At 49.2% G+C, this 9,029-nt stretch overlaps 1 long non-coding RNA gene across 1 annotated transcript; it reads right to left on the bottom strand.

The window, feature by feature from the left end:
* Positions 1–2,530: 2,530 nt before the first annotated feature.
* LOC130846204 (uncharacterized) lies at positions 2,531–6,874 on the bottom strand. The gene is made up of 3 exons (XR_009051532.1): positions 6,837–6,874; positions 6,306–6,399; positions 2,531–2,853 (listed from the first exon to the last, which is right to left on the bottom strand). It is a non-coding gene; the product is annotated as an uncharacterized LOC130846204 (long non-coding RNA).
* Positions 6,875–9,029: the final 2,155 nt, after the last annotated feature.

Here is a 9,029-nt window from a genome sequence, read left to right as displayed (position 1 = left end):
GCAGTGAGCAGGAGAGCTCCCTGCCCCCGGGGAGCTCAGTCTTGTGAGGCCAGCATCCTGCTGCCTCCTGCTGTGCTCTGTCAGGACCCAAACAGGAGGGAGTCCTCTCTCTTCACAAAGAAGTCAATTCCGTGGCAAAATGAACAGGAAGTCACCAAGTACCACTCTATGTGCTGAAGGTTCCCACACATGAGACAAGCATACACGTGGTGTCTCCACATTCTAGCCAGCAGGGCAGCCTCGGTGTGAAGGGCGCCTCCTGGAGGCGAGCGGCACGCAGCACCGCCAGCCAGAATGGCTTCGGTTCTCAGGAGATGTCATGGCTTTGGGGTTTCTTGCAGAAAATTCTGACAAGGAATGCAGATGGTTTCCCTCACAGACGGGGGCAAGCAGGATGACCCCGCCGCTCGTGGCATCTGCCCTGCTTACCCGGCTGCAGAAGGTTTCCAGAGATAAGAGTTATGCAGCTTCTGCTGAACTGTCAATATCCCCTGAGAAGCTCATGGAGACCTTAAAAACCCAAGGATTCTTTTTAAGGGGGAAGGCGGAATATATATATATATATATATATATATATATATATATATACACACACATATATATATAGTTAAAGGGGGAAATATACATACATACATACATACATATATATATGTAATCATTTGCTCTCTGATCAGAAGAAGGTGGGGTGCTCTATAATCAGCAGCAGAAATGGACTCAACCCTGTGCCCTGATGGAGTGCTCTGTGATGGACACTGTGGCTTTAGGTTAGGGGAGAAAAACTGGCTTCTCAAAATGTCTGTAGACCAGTAGATCTGTGTTTCTTGGTGACCTAAATGTGTGATGGGGTGGGAGGGAGGACTCACCACATATAATTTATTCAGTATTTATTGAGTACCTGCTATGTGCTGATCCCTGGGTATATATAATCCAGCATCTCTGCTTCGCGATAGAGTGACAAGCACAGGGACCTCCATGTAAACTGACCACACTGCTCTGGGGCCGTGTCTGGGGAGGGAGCAAGCAAGTGACGCTCTCGTGTGTCCCAGACACGACGGGTGTTGGTGCTTACAGTGGAAATGAACGGCTGCCCGAAGCCCCACCAGGCGGCTTGGCTGGAAGCCGGGAGGTTCGGGAGAAAGGTGAAGGCGAGCTTTCGAGTCAGGCCTCGGGGCCATCTGAGGCCACCGCTCACTAAGCACGCTTAACCTCTGCAGGCCCAAGGTGCTGTGCGACAAGGCTCCCCGGGGGCCTGTGGACAATCATTACTTTCATTATGCTTCTTCCTGTCAGGTCCTCCGAAATCCACACGGACTGCTCTTATGATTTCAGGTTGTCCCAAAAGAGAAACAAGAATCGGTGGCGAGCACAGCGGGAGAGGGAGCCGGCCTCCTATCTCCAAAGGGCACATCTCCATAGTCACGGGCCCACGGTGAGCACATGCAGGAAGAATGAGCGGGGGAGTGTGGGTCAGGAGCAACCAAGACGATACACAAACCAGGTGTCCCCTCCCTGCGTGCCTCCCCCCTCCACCGCCAAACGGTGCCTTTAAAATAGGTGATGGGTGCCGGCGTCGCCTGCCTGACCCTGCAGGGCCCCCTCCCCCAGTAGCCACCTTTGCTGCTCTTCCACTAAATTCACCCGGGCTCTCCCCTGGGCCGGCTGTTGCCTTCATATTTCATGCGGAACGTGCAGCTGCCCAGGAGCCCGAGGCATGCCCTGCATTCTGATGCACCGGCCGGCTCTGACACCAGCCGGCTACAGAGCGTGCCTGACGAGCAGGCTGACACCGAGGAGGAAGAGTCAGCTGCGAGGCCCCGCCGTGAACTGGAGCGGGGTGGCAGGAAGGCAGTGAGGGCGGGCTGGGGGAGAGACCGCTTAAACGACCCCGGGAACGGACCGGAGCCTCAGCTTGAGGAGCCGTGCAGATCAGGGGACGTACTGGGGAAAAGCTGTGCCGACTAAGAGGAGGGTGCGGCTCTGAATCACGCACGTCTCAGGCGGGGCTGCGGCCTTTTCAGTGTTTCTCCCCGTGCAGGGCTGCTTCCAGCTTCCTCAGAGACCGCTTCATTATCTGAACGATGCTGCTGAACAGAAGTCTGTCCTCTCTTTAAAGCCTCATCTGCCTTAATTCCACACGTTACTCCTTCTTTTAACTGGCTCTCTCAGGATAGCTAGGCCCTGGCTTCCTCTGGGATGTAGGGCGTTTGCACTTGGGGGCAGCGTGAGAGCCTACAGTCGCCGTCCCAAAGCGACGAGGATGCCGTGCTGCCCCTGCCCCGCCCCCAACAGGTCAGCCCGCCTGCTCCCACCTTGTCCTCCACGCCGAGGAAGGTCTCAGCCACGGGCCAGCCTTTAGCGTGTACTTTCAAATGAGGTGGACGCCCCAAAAATCTTGTCCACCTTTCCACTTGAAATGTGTGTGGAAGGAGGTAACAAAGCATGACTTGTAATAATTTAACTTAGATACACTATCAGCAAGAAGGAGACACTCACATTTAACTGGAAAGATCTTTTTTTAATATTTCTTCCTATTTATTTATTTATTGGCTTCATGGGTCTTCATTGCTGCACATGGGCTTTCTCTAGTTGCGGCGACCGGGGGCCGCTCCTCGACGTGGTGCGTGGACTCCTCATTGCGGTAGCTCTCCTATTGCGGAGCACAGGCTCCAGGCGCGTGGGCTTCAGTAGCTGCGGCACATGGGCTCAGTAGTTGTGGCTCGCCGGCTCTAGAGCATAGGCTCAGTAGTTGTGGCGCATAGGCTTAGTTGCTCTGAGGCGTGTGGGATCTTCCTGGAGCAGGGATCGAATCCATGTCCCCTGCATTGGCAGGCGGATTCTTAACCACTGTGCCACCTAGGAAGTGCCAGAAAGATCATTTTTTAAGTCATGAATGTAACAAAAATATTTCCTTTAAAGCTTTGATTTCTGTCATCCCTATTTCTGTGTGTGTGTGTGTGTGTGTGTGTGTGTATGTGTATTGTGTAATCAGCCTTGTGTTTTGGTGCTGGGGCAATAATTTCATAATAAGAATAATAATCCCTTACTGAAGTCTTACTATGTGCCCCACACTTTTCATTAATTATCTCATGTCATTCTTCTGACACTGGGAGCCAGGCGATATTGTCCCACTATGCAGCTGAGGAAACTCTTGTTCAGAAGAGTTAAGCAGATAGGCCAAGTCCACAAAGATTTTGAGTGGCAGGAGAGGAACCTGTTTGACTTGCAACTCCATGCCTTTAATCCCTACAGCTAGTGCCCAGGTTAAGTCACTCTGGTTTGCAGCCACATCACATAAATACATTTTTAATATAATTCAATGCCCCTTTACTTTCAGCATCACTATTCTTCATATACTTCCTGCCTATTGTGTTCTTAAAATATCTCCCTTGTTAATATCTGTACTTCTTCGCATGTGGAATTATATTTTACTGGTTCTGATTTTAAGATTCTTTAGATTCTGTCCTTTCTAAGAACACAACAATTTCCAATTTTAAGTTTTAAGTTAATTTTTTGTTGTCATTGAATACTTTTAGAATTAGAACCATAGAATTTTGGCAACTGGAGGAAATCTCAGAGATGATCTATCCCCACATTGCTGCCAAGTCAGGAATTGCTCCTATGGTAGGTATCCCAGGCAGGTGGTCACCTCTGCTTAAGCATCCTCAATGCTAGAAAGCACACTGCACCTAAGGCAGCTCAGCCTACTCTTGGGCAGTCCGTATTGTTAGAAAAGTCTTGTTTCCGCTGCCTCATGTTGAGTGCCTGCATGCCACACCCATCGAGTCACATCTACCACCAAAGGACCACAGCCCCAGTGTTAGCTTCCTGGACTGCCGTAACAAAGTACCACAACCTGGGTGGTATCGCACAGTTCCAGAGTCTGGAAGTCAGAAATCAAAGGGTTGTCGGGGTTGCTTCCTTCTGAGGGCTGTGAGGCAGAATTTCCTCCATCCCTGTCTCCTAGCTTCCGGTGGTTCTCGTTGGCAATCGTTTGCAATCGTCAGCATTCTTTGGCTTATAGGTCTTTGCCTTCACTTCCCCTGGCATCCCACCTGTGTGCATGTCTGGCTCCAAAGTTCCTCTTCTTATCGGGTCACCAGTCATATTGGATTCGGGACCTTCCTTACTCCAGTTTGACCTCATTTTAACTAATTACATCTGCAACATCTCTTTCCAAATAAGGTCTTATTCAGAGGTAAAGGGGGGTTAGGGCTTCAACATATGATTGGGGGTGGGGGGAAGGGAAGGTGCCACAATTCAACCCATAACAGTCCCTCTTCTGCAAATCAGCCTTTTAGACATAAGAAGAAGGTATTTGTGTTTCCCTGAGGCTTCTCCATCTCATTTAACAACCTCCAGCTTTTTGCCAGACTCTTCTGTCCTGGGAGTCTCTTCTGAACACATCCCTCTCTTTGTCAGTGCCTGAGAGGGTGGCACTCCGCCAGCTGGGCTCTGAGGACCCACTTCCTCTGCCTGAGGCTCTGCTTCACGTCAGCTCGGTGAGCCACACTCCCGGCTCCCTGGGTGTGCAGAGCCTGACCCGTGTTAACCCCAGACGCCACTCATCCTCCCCGGTCTCTATCACACAGATTGCTTTTAAGCCTGGGGTCCTCCACCAGTAAGATGCTGATTCCCTTTCCAGAACATCGCTGAAACAATCCTGGCCAGAGAGAGGTCCTTTTGGCACTTTGCTGGAAACTGCCTGTCCAGGTCTGAGGCAGTGCCACCTATTCATGGGTCATTTAGTCACTTTCCAGTTCCCATTACTGCAAACCTTTTTGTAATCTTCATATCAAATCCATCACAAAAACAAAGATCTGTGGAGTGCTTTGAAGCCACCTAATTTGCTAATTCTGAAACTGAAATGTTAGAAGATACCCAGTTTGTTTGGCAAGCTCGGTTTTTCATAAACACTCTGTGTAAACTTCTCATTGCCCTGTTGTCTTGCTCACAGAGCCTTTCTCTCTTAAGATTTGTTCCATTTTCTTGCAAAATAGTGAAATTCCCAGTTCTCTGTTTTCCCTGGATTATTTCCAGGGAGATAATGCTTTCCTATTTTGGAAATCGGTCCCACATGTCTTCTTTTAATACTTCTGATAAATCCCCTGATCATGATTCATAGTTTTCAGTCCTTTAATAAGTGGGTTTCTTAAGTGATTGTTTTGATCAGTTTTCTAATTTGGGCTTGGGGAGGGTGGTTCCTTCAAATCTACTGATCTGTACTCTTTCCAAGGGCACCCTTTCCTATCAAAGAACTAATGCAGGGCCAAAAGAAATTTGGGAGTGGAAGTAGGGTAAAATAAGTGGCCAGCTTAAAAGGGAAAAAAATAGCCAACTCTGTTTCCTAAATTCTTTTGGGGAGAATATGAGATAGGGGAATTGAAAGGGGTTCAGAGAGGAAAACACTGGAGAAGAATAAGGAGAAAGGTAGAGAAGACATGGGATAATGGAACCCGAATTGCTTTGGTGTATGAAAATGAGATAACCCCACCCAACCCAAGCGACATCCAAGGGGTGAGTTCAGGCCCTGTCCTTCCGGGACAAGTTCTGGAATCTCTGGAGAGCCATGGTGTCCCTGGTGTATTTGACATGCAGAGCAGGGCATTATCTATCACCCTCTCTGCTATGCTACAACATCAATTTTTAGGAATCAGCATGTAGTATTCAATAGTAATTATTTCTCCTCATTTAGTTTTAAAACTAGCAATTAGCAATTTAAAAAGGGAACTCTCAATTTTTAAGATATTATGCAAAGTCAGCAAAATACTTCATGTGTGCCCTACACTGTACATGTGTTAAAATATTACGCCTCACAGTTTGCACTCTGTTTCAGCGCCTTGAATTTTTAAAACAAAAACTCAAAGAGGTCACATAAAATAATTTTGTTCTTTCATCTTTGCCACCTTGTACTTTTGCTGTTTTTCTTCTTCTGTTGTTTAAATACAGGAATATGTTCTACCACAGGAGTTGAACACATAAACAGCATCCAGTGTAAATTCAAAGGCTCCCTAACCAAGAACTTACTCCCAAAAGGAACACGAATGTGTGTCTGCCTGTATTGGGGACTGTATGGATGAAAATTTCTGAATTAGCTCCCATGAAAAATATGATATGTATTAAGTGATAAGCAGTAAAAATGTGCATATATGTATGTATATATATAACTAACACTCAACAGTAACTGCAACAATTGTTTACCTTACACCAACAAAAGATTTTTGGGGGTGCAAGGAGGGATATTTTGTCACTGACATTTTTTAGAATCCCTGGCACATGGTGAAAATAAAAGCTGGCCATCATCACACCTGTGGCTGGGGCCTTCTGCTCTCGCGCCCCTCGGGGGCCGCTGCTGGTCCATCGCGGGGGTGGTGAGCAGGAGACTGCAATGTGCCCGGAGGACTGTTGCAGACAAGGAAGAATGAGGGCCTGAAATAAGGGACTATGCTGTCTGAAGGGTAAAATTACGCATGGTTATTTCGTTCCACGTATTTCTGCTTCGTCTCTTTAGCTCTACAGACCTCCTCAGGGCACTGCCATCTGGAGCCACTGGGGGGCCCAGACTCTGTCTGTGCTTCTCCGTCTTACCCGCCTCCTCTGTCTGCCCCCGGATGGGGCAAGTGCTTGGTTCAGTTTAAGTCCTCTGTACATATCCCCCGATAGAAAGACTTCTCTCCTCAGTATCTTCAACAGTGTGAAAGCAACACATCCTCCCCGCGCTACGTGACCTCGCGAATCGCAGCCTCCTCCTCTCGCGTTTATTACCTACACCAGGGGGCTTGCTCTTCCCGAACGCGGTTACACAAGGGGCTCGATTCTCTGCGGTTCTGTTAGCTCACCTACGCTGCCTGTCTTCCGCTGCCTCGGAAGACCCACGCGGGGGAAGGGAGGAAGAAGGCAGGAAGTGGAGAGAAAACCCCCGGGAGGCTTCCGTGAGTTGGCGCCACCTATGAGCGTTCACATACAGGTTCTTAGACTCCCAGGCCTGGCGAGGGTCCCATGATCTTTACGAAACGGAAGTGACATATCCACAGAGGTGTCCCAGGGCCCAAGCGGGAGTCCTTGAGGGGACTGGAAGGTGCAGCCCTTTGGAAACTTTGCAGGCCCTTGTCTGCCTTCCTGGGTGGGGGGGGAGATTCAGCTCTGCGAGTTCCAGCACTTCCTCCTGCCCACCTCCAGACCCCGCAGGTTAGTTCCTCATTAAAAGAGGGTCCGTAGAGGGGCTTAAACACAAAACTCCCCATAATGGTGAACACTCCGAATTACTTTCCACCTGATACTGCTTCATTTAATTGGACTAAAGCAGGCTCCCCTGGCTCCAGGCTCCCTTGAAATCCTGCCCAAATTTGCCTGGCTCCTGCGTGGGCCTGGGTAAATATGAGGCAGGTGCGCCGAGGGGCTGCGAGCTGGGCTCCCGTGAACTGTAATGGTTGCTGCATGACTGATTCCCCAACTCCTCCACCCTCCCGCTAAATCCCCGGACCCTCCCTGCTTATGCAAAGAGCGGGCTCCCCAGTGCCGCCTTGTGAAGAAGTGGTAGAGCAATTTCATTTAATATTGCTAGTGCTTCCATTAACCTGACGATATTGCTCTCCATCCTCAATTTAAGACTCCCTCTTTCTCTTGATTATCGCTTTATTTCAGAGCATCTGAATGTCCTCCCCAGGCCTCGAAGCCAGCCTGGAATAAGCTGATGATCGAAAGCTCCAGCTCCTTGAGGTTTTCTGGCTTTAGAGGAACGCAGCCTTCCCGTGCTCCACCCCTAGACCTTAGAACCAGCCTTGGGGTTTCCATTCTGCTCTGAATGGGGCTCCCTCTAGTGTGCTCTGATGGTCTCTGTATTCACTCTCGCCTCTATTTCCCTTCCTCCTTCCCGTGCTCCCTCCCTCCCTTTCTTCCTTCCTTCCCTTTTTTTCTTTCATCGTTCTTTTCCTTTTGTCATTAACATTTGAGGGATAAGAAAGTGTTTTAGAGTTTTGTTGGAGGTGGGTAGACAGAAGTGTGTTATGAACTATTTTCACTCTGTATGATTGATTGATTGATGCGTGTTGATTTAATAAGTATGTATTAAGTGCCTACTGTGTGTCAGGCACTCTTGTAGGTGCCATAGATGAATCAGGAGCCAAACTGGTAAAGGCTCTGCTTTCAAGAAGCTTAAATTCTAGCAGAGAGAAAGATAAGTAAAAGTCATCTACAGCAGATGATGATAAATGGTGTGAAGAAAAGTAATGCAGAGTAAGGGGCTCATTATGAGTGATGGGGAGCCCCCCACGTGTGCCCTTGTGTCCATACATGCTCCTTTGAATGACAGATGCCTCTTTACGTTTAAATTCTACAATAAGGATGATGGTGGGAGTGAGCCAAGAATACTCTTTCTGGGGAGAGGACAACTGGCAGCACACCGGAGCCAACGGCCCCCTCCCCATAGCGTCCCTGCCATGGCTTGCAGGAAGCTGGGGCAGGGCCCCCAGGAGCACAACCCTAAGCTTTCCTCTGGAGTGCAGCCCTGGGAGGACAAGACACTGATATGACTACAGAAAACTAAACGGTGAGGGATCCTGCTCCATCCTCTCACTGCATCGAACGCTCATTCCATCACCAACCCCTTGCCAAGCTCTGGAAAAAGGCCATTGCCCAAGTCCTTGCATCCTGTGGGCAGCCTAGGATTGAATGAAAGTTGGCTTTTCAAACCTATGATAATTGGGATGAAGGCAGCAACTGGATTCCTCCTAGCCCCTCATGTCTTCAGGGAGTGGTCCACTGCAGGCTGGCCAAAAGAGAGCATGGGTCTCTGACCGCAGCAAAGAATGGGAACCATGGGGTCAGATGCTCAGGGGAGGGGATGATTCCCTAAGAATAAGAGGCCAAGACAAGGGTAGGGCTCAGAGCAGGAGAAGAATTATGTGCCTTCCATGAAGATGGATCTCTGGGCCTCTGTGTGCAGCTAAGGAGGGGTGGAGGGAAAGCTTTGCAGTTGGTCAGACTTGGGGTTGGATCATGGATCCAGAAGTCTCTGGCTATCTGGTTGTGGA

Source organism: Hippopotamus amphibius, chromosome 2, assembly GCF_030028045.1.
Source record: "Hippopotamus amphibius kiboko isolate mHipAmp2 chromosome 2, mHipAmp2.hap2, whole genome shotgun sequence".
In the NCBI taxonomy this organism is placed as follows: domain Eukaryota; kingdom Metazoa; phylum Chordata; class Mammalia; order Artiodactyla; family Hippopotamidae; genus Hippopotamus; species Hippopotamus amphibius.
Note: the sequence above shows the minus strand (reverse complement) of the source record. Positions and strands in the feature narration are given on the sequence as shown.